The sequence below is a fragment of the Lutra lutra genome, chromosome 4, assembly GCF_902655055.1.
Source record: "Lutra lutra chromosome 4, mLutLut1.2, whole genome shotgun sequence".
Taxonomy (NCBI): domain Eukaryota; kingdom Metazoa; phylum Chordata; class Mammalia; order Carnivora; family Mustelidae; genus Lutra; species Lutra lutra.
The window spans coordinates 134,294,987-134,316,002 of NC_062281.1; the positions used below are offsets into that span (position 1 = coordinate 134,294,987).

General features: G+C 38.0%; 1 protein-coding gene across 4 annotated transcripts in view; it reads left to right on the plus strand.

The window, feature by feature from the left end:
* The window catches only part of SLC44A5 (solute carrier family 44 member 5), a 405,375-nt gene that overhangs the window by 18,769 nt on the left and 365,590 nt on the right, over nt 1–21,016 (plus strand). For 2 of the 4 annotated variants that reach the window (XM_047728192.1, XM_047728194.1), the window contains exon 1: nt 12,990–13,053. The exons of the other annotated variants lie outside the window; for them this stretch is intronic. The gene's annotated coding sequence lies outside the window, so the exon portion shown is untranslated. Of the gene's footprint in view, nt 1–12,989; nt 13,054–21,016 lie in introns of those variants that run through there. 4 annotated transcript variants of the gene reach the window in all.

A 21,016-nucleotide genomic window follows, 5' to 3' on the forward strand; every position in this document is an offset into this window, starting at 1 on the left:
AACTTTTAATCTTGTTATTTTTCTACTCTGTAGATAGTCAGATATTATGATACAAATGAGAATTCTTTTAACATTTCATTTGAAGACACTAATGACATTTGGATCTGACTTAGACACTCTTATGCTATATTTAAACATATTCTTTTTTTCCCTTTTAGAACTTCATTTTTCATTTCAGTTTTTTAAAAGCTGATGTATTTCCATTTGTGAGGTCAGTTTTTCTTACCTTCTTTAATATTAATTGTGAAATTCATGTGACTAGGGCACAAAATATTTTTAAAATAATTTACCTTGAAATACTCATCAATATTAAAGTCTAAAATTTTAAGATAGTTTTCAATCAATTTCTGATTAGCAAGTTAAGATATGTAGTTAGAGATCATTAGAGTTAAAACTCCAGGCTGTGTTAAAAATGGAAGATTTTACCAATGGGTTAGCTTAGCTTCATTTTGGATAAATAAACTTCGGCTCACAGAGGTTAAGATTACTTTCCCAAGCCAGAATTTAGGCAAGTCTAGATTAAAATGACTTTAGTTCAATGTTGCTTTCACCACGTGCTCTGGAATTGGCTCTATTGTCTGTAGATGACATGGCAGGTGGGGCAACAGAGGTCTTTCATTTATGGACTGGAATTAGAGTGGTGTTTGTGTGCGTGCACATGTACACATAATACAAGAAAGTAGAAAAAAGGTGCTTTAATTCTGCTTACTCATGCTTTAAGTCCTTCTATACCTCCTCAGGCTTTCACTTGTCACAGCATTTATCAAACCATTTTAATTGTATGTATTGTTGAGGAAATAAGAAAAACATTATGGAGTCGATATGGGGATCAGATATCTTATTCTAGAAAGAACAATCCCACATCTCAGGGTCCTGGGATCAAGCCCCATGTCAGGCTCCCAGCTCCACAGAGAGTCTGCTTCTCCCTCTGACCCTTCTCCCCTCTCATGCTATGTCTCACTGTCTCTCTCTTAAATAAATAAATAAAATCTTAAAAAAAAAAAAAGAACTGAGCCACATAGCTGAATGAAGAAAAAAGTCATAAAAATAAGTTAATTATCAAAACACTATCTGAAGGGAAGGGCTCTCCTGACACAGGCCATCATCTTGCCTCAGTACAGAAAGTGAGCTATCAGAGGTGAAGCAACTACTGATGAGGTTCAGATTAGATAATAGACCAGGTGGCCAAGAGTAAAGAAGGAAATCTTAAAAAAGAGTGTTTGGCTCAGAGTGAGACTATTTTTTTTTTTTTTTTTCTAATCTACCACTAACTAACTTTGCGATAGAGCCCCAGGTTACAAAGTCTGTTGGTAAAACAAACTGTTATATGCTTGCCAATTGTTGCTATTGGTATTATTTTTTTGTTTTAAGGCCAAACTTTTGTTTAGGAGGGTGGTAGGAGAGTTTACCTCCTTTGAGAACCTCTGCTCTAATGAAAGAGGTATGACAGGGAGATGGTTGTCTATATACCTCTAAACTTTCCCGTGGGGTTACCATGAGGCTACAATTAAAAAAAATAATCACAAAATCACTCTATTCCAAGTGAGTTTCCATTCATTCATTCATTAAGCATTTTATTGAGTGTCTGCAGTCACTGTGCTGGCCTCTGAGGGTACATAGATAAGTATGACCTGATCTCTACCTCCAAGGACCTTGCTGTCTACTAAATGGAAAAAGTAATGCTTTACGAGTTCATTTCCATACTAAGCTAAGTGCAACGACACTTGGCAAATTGATACAAATTGCAATGGGACTGCAAAGATGTGACCTTCCCATTCACCCTAGGAGTCTTCTGAGGCTTTGTTGAGAAAGGTGTCATCATATAAGACTTTATTTCAGATCATCAAACAGAGTTAAATTTGCTGATATTGAAACTATAAAATTTTGATACTGTATTTCCTGTCTATTGTTTGTTTTCATTTTATATGGACATAATTTTTGGATGTGATTAATGTTTCTCTAACGCAGTATTTTCTCCAAGGATCATGACTTGGAACAGCTGCATCAGTGGCATCTGGGAACTAGCTAGAAATGCAAATTCTTGGGTCCCACCTCAAGCCTACTGAATTGGAAACTCTGGGGGTAGGGCCCAGCAATCTGTTCTTACGCGTTACCTGACATCCCACTAGACTCACGCCAAAGTTTGAGAAGCACTGCTTTAATAATTCACTGATTATCTCTCATATGTTATATAAAACATTTTTATAAATATGCATAAAATAATGTTTTAAAAAGCAGGATATGATCTATATACTTATATGAATTAAGTATGTGTTCTTAATTAAGAACACTTAGTGGCTCTCACTTCTGGGTTACTTTCCAAATACGTGTGAAGCATACAAGTACTATTTGTCTAGACCTTGCCTCAGACCTACTGAGTCAGAGACTAGAGTTCCTCATTTGTGCTGTTATTGAGAATCACTGAAGTAGGTATTCTTACTGTATATTTTACATACATGAAAATTGAGGTTTGGAGATGACGCACAATTTGACTGGAATTCTGACATAGGATGAGGTTGAACAAATATTTCATTATTTGCTCAGCAAATACCTACTGACCTTGAATGATTACTGAGACTGTCTGACTCCAAGGACTGTGCTACTAGTCATTCAAGTAAATTCTTCTTACGTGATCTAACAGAAAAAAAAATTTTTTTTTGAGAGAGAGAAAGCTAATATTTGCAAAGTGGTTTACAGTTCCATAACAAAGCATCCCATTGTTGTTATCATTGCTGTTATAAATTGGAAACCAAGGCTGAGTAAGAGTAAGTGATTTGCCTAAATTATGCAGCCAGTAAGTCTCGGGGCCAAAAGTGTGAATGTGGATTTTCTGAGTCTGGATTTCAGCTTTTCCCCAATTCTACTTAATGGCAATTTTATGTACAAAATTAGAATAAGGAAGCTAGTTACATGATATTTACAGGATAGTTTACTTTCCTGATCACGAAGTTTATTTAGGAATTGTAAACAAAATAAGACTAATGTAGTGTTTATAGTTGGATTTTATTTTCCCAAATCTTAAGGAAAACATTTGTGAATCATCCGTTTTCTAAATATGAAGACTGTAGCTTTTTTTTTTTTTTTAAATATTTTATTTGTTTATTTGACAGAGAGCTAGAGAGAGAGCACAAGTAAGCAGAGTGACAGGGAGAGGGGGAGAGAGAGAAGCAGGCTCTCTGCTGAGCAGGGAGCCTGATGTGGGACTCGATCCCAGGACCCTGGAATCATGACCCGAGCTGAAGGCAGCCACTTAACCAACTGAGCCACCCGGGCGCCCCAAGACTGTAGCTTTTAAAGTTTACTAGTAGATATACTGATAGTGTCCTAATTCATTTCTAATGCAGGATACATTTGTCAATTTTATTATGGTCCAGATTTTTTATTTTAGTTGATAGATACCTGGGGTAGTTTATTAATGTAGCGACTGAAGCAGATGGGTTTATTTACACCAGGAAGAATGTAATTAGGATAATGTGCTGCTCTTTCTATCGACCTTTTAATTACCTTTGCCTTATGCCCTTTCCACCCGGGCTAAATCACAAAACAGTTCAATAAAAGGGCAGTTTCTAAAGGAACAGAGCCATTTCGAGTGAGGGCCTTCAGACTCTTATTTTGGATTTCTCCTTTCGAGGCAGTTGGGTGGCAATTCAGAAATACAACGTCATAACATAGTTTTGTTTGAAATCACTTTACATCTATAACAACATAAGGAATGGTAGATGTTCTGTTGTTTTAAATACTTGAAAATGCAAAACTTAGGACACTGGGTGAGTTACCTCCATACCTCAAAAGAGAGGTGCTAGATACAACCCCACAGGAATTACTGAAAAGGGGTCAGATCACCAATCTGGGTATCTGTCTCTGGTCTATTCAGAAGAGAGATTCATTTAAGATCCTTGGAGGGGAACTCATAGGAATTGAAAGCAATGTGGCATTTCTTTTTCTTCTCTTACAGGGAGGGAAGGGAGATGTTTCCCTCAGCCCCAACTCAAGTGTTGGGGAATGCAAGAGTATTGCTTTTATTTTTTTAAAATTTTTAAAAATTTTTAAAAAAGATTTTATTTATTTGACAGAGAGAGAGAGAGAGATCACAAGTAGGCAGAGAGGTGGGGCGGGGGTAGGAAGAAGGCTCCCTGCTGAGCAGAGAGCCCAATGCAGGGCTCCATCCCAGGATCCTGAGATCATGACCTAAGCCGAAGGCAGAGGCTTTAACCCACTGAGCCACCAAGGCGCCCAAGAGTATTTCTCTTAAAAGTTACGGTGGGGGAGTGCATCCTGGGCAGCTCAGTTGGTTAAGCATCTGCCTTTGGCTCAGGTCACGATCCCAGGTTGGGGCTTCCAGCTTGTGAAGAGCCTGCTTCTCCCTCTCTCTCTGTTGTTCCCCTTTGCTTGTGCTTTCTCTCTCTCAGAGTTATCTATGAAATGGTGGGTTGACATCTCAGGCTCTGGCTGGATGTTTGCAAAATGGTAGAGACTAGAGGACTTTCCCCATGCCTCTACATTAGCAGAGTGTGAGCATTTTCTTGAAAGAATCTGACATGTGGACCCCCATAATTTGGAGCAAAATGATCATAACAGCTTTCAGCTTCTCCTCTAGGGAAGACTAAAGATAGGAAACAAAATAGAGCTGCCCTTAACTGAAGGGCCAGGAGGAAGGGGTCAGCAGTTTCTAAAACTGCACTAATATTATAATTCCTGTGAGCCAAGTGAACCCCATCAAAGAGGGCTGTTTACAGTGGCAAAGCAGAGAGGGGCTGGATATAACAGGTCAGTTGAAGAGTTCACTGTTGCAGGAAACATGTAGACCATATAACCTTGTTGAGTATCTCCCAACTCCACAGACGTGTCTTATGAGATCCTATATTTGGAAGACAATCATGCAGGATGCATTTAATAGTCAAATAATAACTGCAGAAAATACTTTAGTTTTTGATGCTGCATCTCTCAGGATCTGGAAATGAATGGAGCAAGGGTGGGGGTGAGGTGAGGAAGGAAGAAAGGAGCATAAAAGAACAGAGCAGAGCCCTCTTCCTTATCTTCCTACTGCTTCTCTTCCCACACACCAGGAGCCATTTCTGAATTGGAGGGAAGGGAGAAGCTCTAACTCTTCTATGAGATTAATGCTTTGATTTAGACAAGACCAATCTTTTTAAAAATACCTGATAGTGAAACTATTATGAAAAGATTTCTGAAAGGGATGCTGTCAAGAGTAGAGGAAGGGAGAGAGAAAAATGAAGCTCTTTCTTGATCACTGCTCCATCTGGTTCATGAAATAATGGATAATGAAGGTCCTCTTTCTCTAACCGATAGCTTATAAGGAAAAGGAAAAGATGGAAGAGGATTCTGCTTTCTGAATTATAAACAATTTAGAATGTATAGGAACACTTCATTTAAATGAGAGGCTGATTTAGATCATTTCCACGATACCTTCAAACTTCAAAAATCCATACCTTTTTGGTGTGTGGTGTGTGTGTGTGTGTGTGACTTTTTAATGGGTTGTGGCCAAGAATAATTTTTCAGCTCCAAGTATGCTTTTGTAGTTAAGTGGAGCGCAAATATTATTTTTGGAATACTGTCTACCTTTCCTGTATGGTTATATCCCATATACATCATTTTTATGAGTTATTAGAGGAGAGTTTTCATTACAAATTCTGAATTTACATTCTTCATTGCTGACAATGCAGCTTTTAAATTGTTGGTCCTAATAGTGGTATTAACTAGTTGGCATTTTTATTATTTTGTGCCAGTGGATCCAAATGACTCAAACCTTTTGAATAAAGGCCAGTTCATTCATTCAGCTAGATCCACTTCTTTAAAGCCAAGATACACCATGGAACAATTTTCACAGGTAGATTTCATGACCAATTTTTAGACAATGAACTTCGGTTTTGGAAAACTTGATCATACGTTGTAATATAAAGTGCTACTTTCCCCTCCAATTTCTGTTTTAAGCCTCTGTCTACTACTAATGCTAACAGTCTCTCTAGGTAATGAGAGAATTAAATCATTGGAGTCGTTGTATGTTAAATGTGGCTATTTTCATCAGCCTTCAGGGTCTGGCCTGTCTAAGTTTTAAATGGGCAAAGTTGAATAATACCTTTTGTTTTTAAAACTTCCAGTGCCTTAGGCTATTTCTAACTTTTTGACATGTACCCAGAGCTAGGCATCACAGGTAGTAGGTATCTGAGAAAAACTTTTTTCTCCCCTTAGGCACTAATCTTGTATTTTAGATTTTGTTTTAAAAAAAAAGTTGTCTCTGAAATATATTAAGTTACTGATCCTAACACGTTATTCTCTCTAGAGCCAATGAATTCTTAAGCAGTATAACTCTAGGGTGTCGTCCTTTCTTCTAATAAGCCTGGTTATCTAGTGCTTACCCTGTTTCTTCTCCATGAGCAGAAGACTATGGACTATAGAGACTATATAGACTGTAGACAATAGAGACGATGTAAGAAAACACAAATACTTGCATCTGACTCTCAAATTGCAAGTTTTAGTGCCAGTCATATGAGAAGCTCACCCTCTCTATTTTACAGGGTGATAATTTGTTGTTTAAGATGCTGCAAATTTTGCTTCCCATTGTCTAGGCTCATAGATCCTACAACTGTCCATAAATATTCTTTAAAGCTTAATTTCAGATTTTGCTTTTCTTTTTGCACCTTATAATAAAAGTAATATAGATCCTACAACTGCTCATAAATATTCTTTAAAGCTTAACTTCAGATATTGCTTTTTTTTTTTTTTGCATCTTATAATAAAAGTAGTATATCTGAGACTTAGATTTGCATCTTTTGACCCTAGAAATATAATTACTTTACTCTATGCTGTGGGTAGTTTTGTTGTTGTGTATTATTTTGGGAAGTGCCTGAATAAGACTCTACTTTTAACGTTTTAGCAATAGATGCTTATGTAATGTGAGTACAATTGCAAAGACTGAATTACTTCGGTAGTTTTCCAAGTGTGACACTTTCCTGATTACAACCACCTCTTTCCTGGTAAATTAATGGTCATAATTCAGAGTCCATTTCATTTCCTGACTGAAATCCCTACATTGAGGGTTTAAACTGCAGATTTTAACTCTTTGGTTTATAATAAGCATTTAAAGCCCAAAGATCCCAGTTTTTTTTTTTTTTTAAAGATTTTATTTATTTATTTGACAGAGAGATCACAAGCAGGCAGAGAGGCAGGCAGAGAGAGAGGAGGAAGCAGGCTCCCTGCTGAGCAGAGAGCCCGACGCGACGCGGGGCTCTTTCCCAGGACTCTGAGATCATGACCCGAGCCGAAGGCAGCGGCTCAACCCACTGAGCCACCCAGGCGCCCCAAGATCCCAGTTTTTAATCAAGAATACTGTTATTGATGAGAGTACTTATGATAATATGTACAATTTTAGTTCACAGGGTAGATTTTGTATGCCAGTGTTTTTATATTTCAAGTGCTGAAATTTGGCAACATAGATTTTTTTTAAACTTAAAGTACTTTTTAAAAATATATATGGCACAATATACCTATATTATTGGTTAGGAGGGGGAAAGAATGAGACATTTAATATGTAAAATCTTGGGTAAATTAAAGATTATTATATATCTATATATATAAGTCGGGATTTATTTATTTCTTTTCTTTTCTTTCTTTCTTTCTTTTTTTTTTTTAAGATTTTATTTATTTATTTGACAGACAGAGATCACGAGTAGGCAGAGAAGCAGGCAGAGAGGAGGAAGCAGGCTCCCCGCTGGGCAGAGAGCCTGATGCCGGGCTCGAATACAGGACCCTGGGATCATGACCTGAGCCGAAGGCAGAGGCTTTAACCCACTGAGCCATACAGGCACCCCTTCTTTTTTTTTTTTTTTTTTCCTTTGCTGAAAAGTTTCCATGCCCAATGTGGAGCTTGAACTCCAACCCTGAGATCAAAAGTCACATGCTCTACCAACAGAGCCAGCTAGGCACCTATATATATTTTAAATTAGTAAGTGATTTGGCAAAAATTATATTACAACAAAATGCCTATGCCAGCAAAGTTATGCAAAACAATCAAGGTTTTCTAATAGTGATGCAGAATATCTACTATGAACACTTGCTATCCTTGTGCTGTTGCTATGGAAAGATGCTAACTGAGAGAGCTCTAGCTGTGTTGGTTTCCAAACAGCCACCTGAGTACTATTCATATTTTTGACTTATGATCCTGTTTTGTATGGAATTTAAAAAGAAGCAAGAAGAATGATAGAAGAAGATAATGGTATGCTAGATTGTTTTCTTTGCTCTTTATGTAATTTATTTCAGTGCTTCTATAAAATTCTTTTAACTAATTGTTTAAACTCATTTAGCTGATAACACTTAAGAAATCATAGAAAATGAATAGAGAAATATATACAAATTATGTATCACTAGGACTTTTTGTAATTCTCCTTACATAAAATATACTTAGGGAAAATGTATTTAGAGACTATTTAAAAGAGATAAAATATGTATTTAATGGCTATTAAAAGCTAATTTTTAACCGATCATCCTTGTAGGGAATGTCTTTGGACCTTTATGATCACAAGTTTTTAATGTTAGATTAATTGCATATTGAAGACAAAAAATAACCCCAAACATTAAGAAACAATAAAATGCTTTGAACCTAAAATAATCTATGATCAAAGTATATACTGAGGAGACTTAAGAAACTAGAAGTCATTATATAAATGAATACACTGAATAAATAATAGCTAATACTTAGTATATACTTAATATGTATCAGACATTTTTAGATGTTTTGTACTTATTAACTTATTCAATTATTTAATAAGTATTTATTGGGAAATGTCTCTGTGATGGGTATTAGTTTAGACTCTGGGGGATATATACCACCAGATAATTAAAAAAAAAAAAAAAAACAACCTCTGCCCTCTGGGGATTTATATTGTAGTGGGAGAAGACACACAATAATTAAAGTTAATAAGTAAAACATCATGTGTTATATGGTGATAAGTTTCGTGGTTTAAAAAAAAGGAGTAAAGGAAGAAAGGGTAAGTGAATGTGGGAATTTTTTTTTAAAGATTTTGTTTATTTATTTGTCAGAGAGAGAGAGAGAGTGCGCACAAGCAGGCAGAGTGGCAGGCAGAGGCAGAGAGAGAAGAGGCTCCCTGTTAAACAAGGAGCCCAATGTGGGACTGGATCTCAGGACCCTGGGATCATAACCTGAGCTGAGGGCAGCAGCTTAACCGATTGAGCCACCCAGGCATCCTGGGAATTCTTTAATTTTAAGAAGTTTAGTCAGGGGGCGCCTGGGTGGTTCAGTGGGTTAAGCCGCTGCCTTCGGCTCGGGTCATGATCTCAGGGTCCTGGGATCGAGCCCCGTATCGGGCTCTCTGCTCAGCGGGGAGCCTGGTTCCTCCTCTCTCTCTACCTGCCTCTCTGCCTGCTTGTGATCTCTCTCTGTCAAATAAATAAATAAAATCTTTAAAAAAAAAAAAAAGAAGTTTAGTCAGGGAAGGCCCCCATTAAAACCATGACATTTGAGCAAAGACTCGAAATAGGTGCTGAAGACATCTGGATTGTTGGAAGAAGAAAGGCCAAGAAAGAGGAACAGGTGCAAAGCCTAGAGGTGGGAGTAGTTTTGCACATTCATTCCCAGTATATCAGAGAAGCCCATGAAGTGGGGACAGAGCAAGCAAGGAGGAGACTAACAGGAGATGAAGTTAAGGAGAAATGATGGAACTGATCATTTAGACTTGCACTTTCATTTTATTTTCTTTTAAGGATTTGTTTATTTTAGAGGTGGGGAGAGGGGCAGAGGGAGGGGAAGAGAGAAACGTAAGCTGACTCTGCACTGAGCACAGAGCTCTGTCCCATGACCCTGAGATAGCGACCTGAGCGGAAACCAAAGGGGTTGCCCAACAAGCCAGGGGTTGCCCTGGCTTAGGCTTTTATTTTGGGGGCTATATGAAAGGTTTGAGCAGTGAAGTGATACAACAGGGCTTACATTCTAACAAGATTCCTCTAACTGCTGTGATGAGATTAGACTGTGGGGAGCAAAAATCAGAAGAGGAAGTCAATTGGGAAGCTGTTGGAGGCATCTAAGCAGAGATTATGGTTCTTGGAATGGAATTCTGTAATGTGGAGTGAAGTGAGAAGTGGCTGGATTCTGGATGCGTTTGGAAGATAGAGCCAATAGGATGTGGTGCCCGAGAGGAAAAGAAGCATCAATTATGACTCAAGGCTTTTGTCCTGCGCAATGGAAAAAGAAAACTATGGTGGAGATATGAAGACTATGGAAAGAGCTGGTTTGGAAGAGGAAGATCAGTGATTCATATTGGACATAGTGAATGGACATAGTGAATTTGAGATGCCTGTTAGCTATGTAAGTAGAAATGAATCCTCACTACTACAGTTCTATGAGGTAGTTAGTATTGTCCCTTTTCTACAAAGTATCAGTCTAGAAAGGTTAACTTCTCTTTATTCACACAGGAAGTAACAGGGGTAGGATTGAAACCCAGGCAGTCTGACACCACAGCTCGTGATTTTAAACACTGAGGTGTCTACATCTAAAGAATTTAGAAATGAGGATCATCATGTTGAGTTATATAAAATCATGACATGATGAAGTCCTACCTTTAGGGCGTCTGGGTGGTTCAGTCGGTTAAGCATCTGCCTTCAGTTCAGGCCATGATCCTGGGGTCCTGCATCAGGCTCTCCTCTCAGCAGGGAGTCTGCTTCTCCTGCCCCTTCTCCTATTCGCATGTGCTCTCTTTCTCTTTCTGAAATAAATAAATATCTTTATTACTTTTTAAAAAATTAACATATAATGTATTATTAGGCCCAGGGGTACAGGTTTGTGAATCGTTAGGCTTATACACTTCCCAGCACTCATCATAGCACATATCCTCCCCAATGTCCATAACCCAACCACCCTCTCCCTACCACTCTCTCCCTGGGAACCCTCAGTTTGCTTTGTGAGATTAAGAGTCTCTTATAGTTTGTCTCCCTCCTGATCCCATCTTGTTTCATTTTTTCCTTCCCAACCCCCCAAACCTCCCACTTTGCCTCTCAAATTCCTCATATCAGGGAGATCATATGATAATTGTCTTTTTCTGATTGACTTATTTCACTCAGCATATTTACCCTAAAGATATGAATGTAGTGATCCAAAGGGGCACGTGCACCCGAATGTTTATAGCAGCAATGTCCACAATAGCCAAACTATGGAAAGAACTTAGATGTCCATCAACGGATGAATGGATAAAGAAGATGTGGTATATATATATATATATACATATATATATATGTACACACAATGGAATACCTGCAGCCATCAAAAGAAATGAAATCTTGCCATTTGCAATGATGTGGATGGAACTAAATAAAATCTTTAAAAACTAAAAAAGTCCTACCACCTGAGATCCAGGGCATCTGGCAGTATAGATGTCTCTTTTTAAAGAACCATTTATAAAAACTTAAGTGGTTTGCTCTATCTATGTCTGGGTCTATGTCTCTCTCTCTCTCTCAATCTTTATCCTAGAGAGCTAGTTCTCTGTATCTCTTTAGGGAAAGGGTTTTCCATACTACATAACTGTAAATAAATGTGGCAACAGTTCCTATTTCTGGTACTGTTTGTATCATGCCTCTTAATCTCAAGCTTTCCACTATCTTAGCTTCAGAGAAACTCCCATGATTCTTGATTACCTCTTGAATGTTGGTTGACCCAACATTCTGATAGCCTAGACGTCCATAGCTAACAGTATCATTCAGGCGTAGTATATCCTTATGGTTCCATTTGGCTCAATGTGCTCATCATTGTCCAGCTTACCACATGGCAGTTGTTTAGGCTTCCTTTTGTAAGTTAATCTGTCTACACAAGCCCAACTTGTGTTGCATTGTGCATAATTCAGCAAAACAAATTATTACCATTTTAATATATATCCTCTGTATTAAGTAAGATAGCATTAATGTGGACTATACTCTATATAATTTGTACAAAAATTTGTGGAGTGGAAAAATTTTAGTTTTTAAAGGATTACTTATGTTGTCGGCTAAGTTTTGTACTAGCTCTTAGGAAATGTTTTATATCCTGGCATGATATCCTTGGAAACATGTATTTGTAAACGAATGGCTGACATGCCGCTAACTATTCAGCAATACATTCACTAATCAATACAATTGTAGTGCGTATAGTCAATAATATGAATCATTTGTCACTTGGCAGTTGGTCCCATCAGAGTAAGTACAATATTATAAAAAGCTGAATTTTTTCTTTCCTACATGGTATGCTGTGTTATTGCATGATTAAACCAAAGCATTAAAGTCTGAACTCATGATATTTCACACCTACAAATAAAAATACATGTGTCTGGAAGCACTTAGTGAAACAATGTAAATAATTGAGGGAATTTAAGCTTATACTGTATTGAAGTTAAGGTTGATTAATTATTAAAAATGTGTTGGGTGCAGAAATGAACTAGTTTTAGGGAAAGAATATGATTTTCGGATTTTTACTTGTATAAACTTTAATAAGCATTTTAATGTGTCATAAATGTCCTCTAGAAAATGGGAGTAATAGCAACTTTCTTCCCTGGACTACACTTTTTGGAGTCCCTTTCCCTAAGACTTCCCTCATTCTTCACTGTCCTTGTTTATTACCCCAAAGGCATGTGTAGTGCTGCATTTTGTGTTTGACTCCTGTTAGTTCTCAGACATGTTCCCTATAAATATTCATAAAAGCATAATCAGTCCTTCTCCTTCTGTATCTTTTTTTTTTCTTTTTAAGATTTTAAAGTTTATTTTAGAGAGAGCAGGGAGAGGCAGAGGGAGAGGGAGAGAGACACTCAAGCAGACTCTGCCCTGCACATGGAGTGGATGTGGGACTCTGTCTCATGACCCTGAGATCACTACCTGAACCTGAAACCAAGAGTCAGATACTTAACTGACTGTGCCACACAGGCACCCCTCCTTCTGTAGCTTTTATTGTTTAAGTAATTTTCTTATATTACATAGATTCCCACACTGGAATCCCACCACACTGTGGGCTTAATGCTTCTGCTAATGACTGGGTCTAGGAGAGGACAGAGCCACATCCAGGTGAGTTGTGTTTTACAAGGTAGTAGCTGCACTGGGCTGATTTCGAAGGGCACAGGTGTTGGTTTATGGGGTGTTTGTAGGAGTGAGGAGCTCCAGTAGAGCTGGGTCACTGAAGGTTACTTATCCCACAGTTTTGCCTAAGAGCCAGATCTGTTTCTGCTCTTACTGTTATTAAGCAATTCGCTTTATCAGCATTGCTAGGTCATAGTTTAATATCAGGAATATTTATTATTTTCAATATTTCATCAAGATTTATCTGTTTATCTGTTATTTAAAACTGCATAAATTTCAGGTTGTACAGAAGAAGAAAAGTTCTCGAATTCAGTCACAGATAATAACTTACTTACTACTAGGATATTCTTGCTTCAGTCAGGTACACCAAAGCCAAGTGGCACCGTTTAGATCACTTACTAAACAATATCAATGTATATTTTCTGTCCAGGCTTCCTTGAGATTAGTTTGCTGCAACACAGTCCACCTGGGACAACTTTTGAAAACGCAACTCAGAAAATGAGTGAAGCCCAACTTCTTACCAGGAGGACGTTGTTCTTGTCCTCTAGTTCCGCTGTTTACTTCTAGGTGTAATCAGGGTGCTAGTTCTGATGTGTTCTGCTTTCTCTGCTTGTTAGCTTTTTCCAAATGCCGCCTCATGAAGCTTACTCAGCTGAGACTGAAATGAGTTGAGACTTTTGCTGACATTGTCTCGATTTGCCGTGTTTGCTGATGCTTTGGGTGCACCAGTGCATGGGGTGCGTAATTATCTTTACCGTAAATATTGAACCTAGATAGAAGACGCAGGCACTCTGTTTGAATCCCAGTGTAGGGACAACATGGACATGGTTCTCAAAGCAGCGAGTATTCTCACAGGAAGCAGAAGGAAACTTTTTTCCTGGCTTCATTGCTTGAATGATACCTCACTTCATTTTGTTTTGTGCTAATTTACATAATATTTATTAGGGCGGCCCCTGTTTGTTTCACAAAATTAACCTGCATCATTTGTAGCCCTAGGGCTCTTTTGGGGTGGGGCCACTCCTCTCCTGTCACCTTTAGTTGTCAGAATGAGACTCAGCAACCTTTAAACATATTCATTTTACATTATCTGTGAGGGGAACACTGTGAGGAATATTGTCATTTCTCCATACATTGACAAACATTAGATTTTATTGAAATAATAAATTCATGTGGTTAAAGAAAGTCCAATAATACAGAAGAATTTACAAAAAGTTACAATATCTCAGAGATGCAGTGGTAAGTAACTACTAGAAGGGTCAAAACAGAAATGTTTTAAAGCTGGTCATCCCTGTGGGTAAGGAAGGAGGTGGCTCAATATTGTGGAGATTTTATATATATATATATATATATATATATATATATATATATATATATATATGTTTTGTAAGTAGATCCACACACCACTATTTATCAATTCATTTTTTTCTTTCTCTCACTGACTTTTTAAAAAAGATTTTATTTTTTCAATGTTCCAAGATTCATTGTTTATGCACCACACTCAGTGCTCAATGCGTATATACATGCCCTCCTTAATACCCACAACCAGGCTTACCAAACCTGCTACCCCCTCCGCTCCAAAACCTTCAGTTTGTTTAGTTTGTTTCTCAGAGTCCACAGTCTTTCATGGTTCGTCTCCCCGTCCGATTTTCCCCAATTCACTTTTCCTTTCCTTCTCCTAATGTCCTCCATGCTATTCCTTATGCTCCACTGGTAAGTGAAACCATATGATAATTGATTTATTTAATTTTTTGCAAATTTTGTTTCCTTCTTGATATGCTAGATTGGGACTGAACTGCTCTTCTCACCTCCTCATTGTCCTTTTTGTACATATAATAATTAGTAATCTGTTTCTATACAGATCACCTTTGGTACTTGAAAAGCATAGTTAAATCTTCCTTTCCTTTTCCATTAACTGTAGACAGTGCTCTTAACTACCCACTTTATAAGATAAACATACTCCCATTTCTTTTCACCTTCTACTTCCCAATCTTTCAAGTCAATAAATAACATTTTCATTAGTATGACCAGATAAATATTATTTACTGTGGAGTCTATATAGTGAGATGGTATTAACATTTCCTTCCCTGTGGGTCTAATGTTGGGACTTCTCTGCCACTCAGAGCAGAATGTTCTTAGTTTCAAATCCCAGGGAGAACGAACTCGTTAAACATTCTACTGATAGACTTTATCATATCCTTATCTTTTTCAGAGTTCTCAATCCATTCAGTTCCCTCTTTTTCATCCCTCCTGGGACACTGTGTCTTTTGGGTCCTGTCTATACTGACTCCTCTCTAGGGTCTTTCCAAAGTAGTGATCCTGAGACTTACTTTCTTTCTCTCCGAATAACGTTCTATTTCTTGGGTAGTATGTTTTCTTTCTGGCTTACATCCTCAAGTTAACTTCTTCAGGAAGGGCACTCAGGAGGTAAAATGATCAGAGAAGATAGCTCAGATTTTTTTGTGCAGGGTTAACTGACTTCAGGCATTTTAATTCCTGAGGTGGGGGAAGGGCTTGTATGACTATTGACTATTCTATAAACTGAGGGTCAGTAAGTGTTTTCTGTAATGACCTGGTGGTAATATTTAGACTTTATGGATTACATACAGTTTCTGTCAGATAATCTTTTTTTTTTTTTTTTAAGCAATGCTTTAAAAATGTAAAAACTATCTTAGCTCACTGGATATACAAAAACAGGTGATAGGCTATAGTTTGCTACTCCCTGCAAAACAGACTTACAGTTAATTCATTTCCTGCCCTATGTTTCATTCTCAACTTCTGAGTCTTGATCCTGAGACTGGGATTCCACAAAGTAGATTGAGTCCCAGCTGAGCTTTTCCTGGGCTTAAACCTTTCTCCCTGTGTATTCTGGGCTGTGTTTACTTTTCAGTCACTAGCTTTCCATCTTTTTTCTGTCTCCCAAGAATCTGTTGAAAATTCATGCCCACTTATGGCTCCCTCACCATTCTCTTGTTATTGTGTGTGGTAGATGCTGTTGGTACCTACATCCCCTCCTCACTTCCAGTTTCCCAGCACCTATCCTATTTTCAACTGCCAGCACCTTCAACTCTTAGAGGGTTCTGTCTGGCTGTAGGAGTTTCTTTTGTCTGCCCATGGGGTAGGCTGGAGGAACCAGAGACTATCTGCTCCCACCAGCCCTCAATTGATGTCTAACAAGAATGCATGAGTAAATACCACAGCTCCCTCACACTATTGCTGGGATAACTCTAAGGTGCATGTTGTATACTGGCTCCAGAGTTGCCTGGCAGGATTGAGACTACAGGTTCTAATCTCTTGCTTGATAATGAACCCTTTGTTGGCTCTTCTCTATTCCATGACTCATTTTCCCCTCTCCCTAAATTTCTTAGGATTACCTCTCACATAAGTTCTTGATTTAAGGGACACCTGGGTGGGTCAGTTTGTTAAGTGGCTGCCTTTGGCTCAGGTCATGATCCCAGGGTCCTGGAATCAAGTCTTACATCTGGCTCCTGGCTCAGCAGAGAGCTTGCTTCTCCCTCCCACTCTGCCTGCTGCTCTCCCTGCTTGTACTCTCCCTTTATGTTAAATGAACAAATAAAACCTTAAAAAAAAATTCTTGATTCAAATCCTTATCTAGAGTCTGCTTCTGAGGAACCTAGATGGAGATACCATGGGCTAGTTTTTTAAATGATTTTATAATTTTAATGAGATCTCAGAAGAGCAGATAACTTTGAGTACTTATTTTTTATATTGAATCTGAATTCAATGAACTAATATTATATTCAACATTTACTATGGACCAGGAATTATTCATGGGGTAAAACAAATAAATTTGACATGAATTCTACCTACAGGGAGCTGAGGAGATAATTCACACAGAATGTTTTATGTGTTGTTAAGAAAGGTTAAGATGTACACATCATGGGGTTTCGCAAGCATGAGAAGTTATTTGGTGATGTGTGATGAGAGATGACTTTAAGGAGAGGTGATATTTGAATTCGGTAAAGAGGAAATTGATGTGAAAACAGAATGATGGCTGGGTCAGTTGGTAGAGCATGTAGCTCTTGATCTTGGCGTCATGAGTTGGAGCCCTATGTTGGGGGTAGAGATTTTACTTAAAAAAAAGAGAAAAAAAAGAGAATGATGGGACTGGGCATTCCTCGGGAAGAAAACAGAATGAACACAAATCTTCTTCACGATGCACATAAAGAGGAATGGTTGACTCAAGAGAAATCTTCCATTTCTGAGAAGAGGACAAAATCATGTAAAACAAACATGAGTACATATAAACACACACACACACACATACATACACACATTAAAATTAATTAAAGTTGTAGGGATATTCTCATATGAATATTCCTGAAGATAGGTGGTAAATGATTTATATAATTAGGAGTTTGGATATGATGTGGGAAAAAATGGGAGCCATCAGATTCGTCTGTGAAGGGAAATTAAAAATATCCTTTAATGGAGAATGTTGTGATACGAGATGTTTTATTCTTGTGAGGAATAGATTGAATGGAAGTGAGAAGGAAACTATTGCAGGCAGGTGCTGATTTTTCAGTCCGTGTCATTGTGGGGGACTGTGAGACTAGGAACTAAGGGCTAATTTGAGAAATATGGGGGAGAAATCTGAATTGCATGGAGAATGGGAAAGCAAGGAAAAGTCAAAGGAAGAGGTCAAGCTTTTCCTTTGAGAGGAAGAGAAATCCCTCGAAGTGTAAGGATACTAGAGCAGAAGAGAGGAAGACCTGTATCTGGGAGCTGGATGGAGCTCTTTCTGCTTTACCTTCCATTTGGCCTGTCACTATTTCTAACCATTATGCCCTCCAGAAGAGTTGGTGAGGAACTGTATAAACCAACTGAGGTTTCAGCTTTGGGTTTATTTAAAAAAAAAAAAAAAAAAAATTTTTTTTTTTTTTTATTGTTGTTGTTGGTACCTGTCCTCTAAAGGAGTTTGAATGAGAACAATTTTTTTTAAAAGATTTTATTCATTTATTTGACAGACAGAGATCACAAGTAGGCAGAGAGGCAGGCAGAGAGAGAGGAGGAAGCAGGCTCCCTGCTGAGCAGAGAGCCCAATGCGGGGCTTGATCCCAGGACCCTGGGATCATGACCTGAGCCGAAGGCAGAGGCTTTAACCCACTGAGCCACCCAGGTGCTCCAAGAATAATTTTTAAAAATGGAAAGTAATATATTCTTCACTGATAATAAAGTCTTGAGCCCAAGTGAAATACTCCTAGACACTTTAAATTGAACATGTGAGTTTCTATTTAAACTTGTTTACTGCTGTAGTCACAACATTTACTTTGCTGATTTCCATGTGAAGCCTTCCTGTATACAGAAAAGTACAAAACAGAATCTGCTGCTTTCCCATAATGTTAATTTCTTATATATCAATCCATGAATTAGTGTTATTAGTGGGGAAGGACACCCTCTGTCTAGCTATGTGTATTTAATCACACGCTAAAAAGATGTGCTCATTATTGCAGCTTAGGTAGATCTAGCTACACATTAATAAGTTATGAGCTGCTATGTCAGAGAAATTGCTCCACCAATAATAAGTAGTCTTTATTCTATTTTCCTTCTCCCTTGAATATCTGCATGGAATAAATTAATTCAGAAAACAATCTCAGAGAAGCGGGAAAGCTTAAATCATCTCCAAACCCACTTTTGCTTCCCTTCCCCAATCTTATCAAGCTGCATTTGGAATTATTCTAGCCTATTAGTTGCTCTTTCAGACCCTAAACTGTAAGTATGTGTTTTAGTTTATATGTACCTTCAAGGTTACCTCCCACTACTTCTTTTGTTTGCAACTGGTAGAAGTGTTATCACACTCTTCTAGTTTTCTTTTTTACCTATCAGTCATTTACTCTGAAGATTGTTTTCCTTTCTTCTTACATCCAACAACATGAAAGCTGACTATCCTCTAGGAATTCAGCTCTTTTCTTAGGACTTTGGAATGAGCAATTCCTGAAAAGCCCCTGGGTACTCCAAGAACACTTTTCTTTTAATTTCACTTATTTATTTTTTTAAAAGATTTTATTTATTTATTTGACACAGAGAGAAAGGTCACAAGTAGGCAGAGAGGCAAGCAGAGAGGCAGGCAGAGAGAGAGGGGGGAAGCAGGCTCCTTGCTGAGCAGAGAGCCTGATGTGGGCCTTCATCCATGACCTGAGCAGAAGGCAGAGGCTTAACCCACTGAGCCACTCAGGTCCCTCACTTATTTTTTTTAAGATTTTATTCATTTTTTTAGGTGGATGGATAGATAGATAGATAGATAGATAGATAGATAGATAGATAGCATGAGCGGGGAGCAGCAGAAGTAGAAGGGTATATGGGGAGGGAGAGGGACAAGAAAACTCCTTTCTCAGCACAGAGCCCCTAGAGGGGCTTGAATCCAAGATTCTGAGATCACGACCAAGCAGAAATTAAGAGTCTGATGCTCAACCAACTGAGCCATCCGGGCACCCCTGATTTCACCTATTCTTTTAACAAACGTATCATTGCTTATAATCCACTGTGATAGAATATTGCTGCTTAGTTACTGTCAGATATTTCTGCTTAGCAAATTATGAGAAAGGTTCTTTTTAAATATTTATTTATTTAAGTAGGATTCAAGCACAACATAGGGCTTGGACTCACAACCCTAAGATTAAGAGTCACACAGTATGAGAAAGGTTCAAATACGAGGGCAGAAGGTACATCTTCTGGGAAACTTCTAAGGTTGTCATATATCTGGTGTAGAGTTGTGCTTAACAAGGTACCATCTTTTCTGTTCCACATTTAGCTTTGGAGAGTGTGCAACATCCTGAAGGAACCAGGGATATCTGAATACTTGCAGTAGTTGTGTGGCTCTGCCTGAACTTATCCACTTCTAAGATCATATAATCATTAGGCTAAGGAACTTGAAAGAAGAGACCATGTAGATTTGAGTACCCTCCTCTGCTTCCACTCAACATTCCTATCCAGTACTTGGCCAGTGAAAATATGAGGCAAAGATGGGACAACATAACATAGTAGCTGAAGTGTGAGTTCTGGAGTCAGACATTGAAATCCAGATCTTTCACTTACAATTGTATAATTTTGGGTGGGTTGATTAACCTCAAATTAACCTCAGAAGCCTTAATCCCCTCAGCAGTAGACTATAGTCATTAATAATACCTACACCATTGAATTATAGAGATTAAGTGAGGGACCTATAATGTCTTAAATATTAAATAAAGTGTTAGTTGTTGTTATTTGTTACTTTCAGAACATGTAAGGGCCATTTCCTTAAGTTTGTGCTGAAATCTTTTATGGCTCTCATTAAAGAAATGCCTTGTGGGGTGCCTGGGTGGCTCGGTGGGTTAAAGCCTCTGCCTTTGGCTCAGGTCATGATCCCAGGGTCCCGGGATTGAGCCCCGCATCAGGCTCTCTCCTCGGCAGGGGGCCTGCTTCCTCCTCTCTGCCTGCCTCTCTGCCTACCTGTGATCTCTCTGTCAAATAAATAGAAAATCTTAAAAAAAAAAAAGAAATGCATCGTCAGTCCAACTTTTTGAACTAAATCTTTTGTGCTCTGTTCTGCATTGTATCAAACTAAATTAATAACATAATTTACATATTCACATGTATATACATCTTTGAGTTATTTTTAAAAATCTAGCTATGTTTTCACAAAGTTTTAATAAAAAGGGCGTTAGAGATGATAAAAATATTTATCTTTTAGCGGCACAGTTTATTTTCATGCTGTTGTTAGGGCTATTTTCTATGACTGCTTAAAATTACAATGAGAAAAACTGCTTTTACTATACCTGGCATTGACCTTTTTTCCATAGACTCAGTCTCAGACCTTTGAAAAATAAAGACAGTTTTACTGATTATTTGTTTCTATCAAATGATTTCTGAATCTCATAGAACTTGAGTTGTTAAAAGTAGACTCGTGGTGATTGTCACATGTATTTTTATCCTAATATAACTAGAAATTACTGGA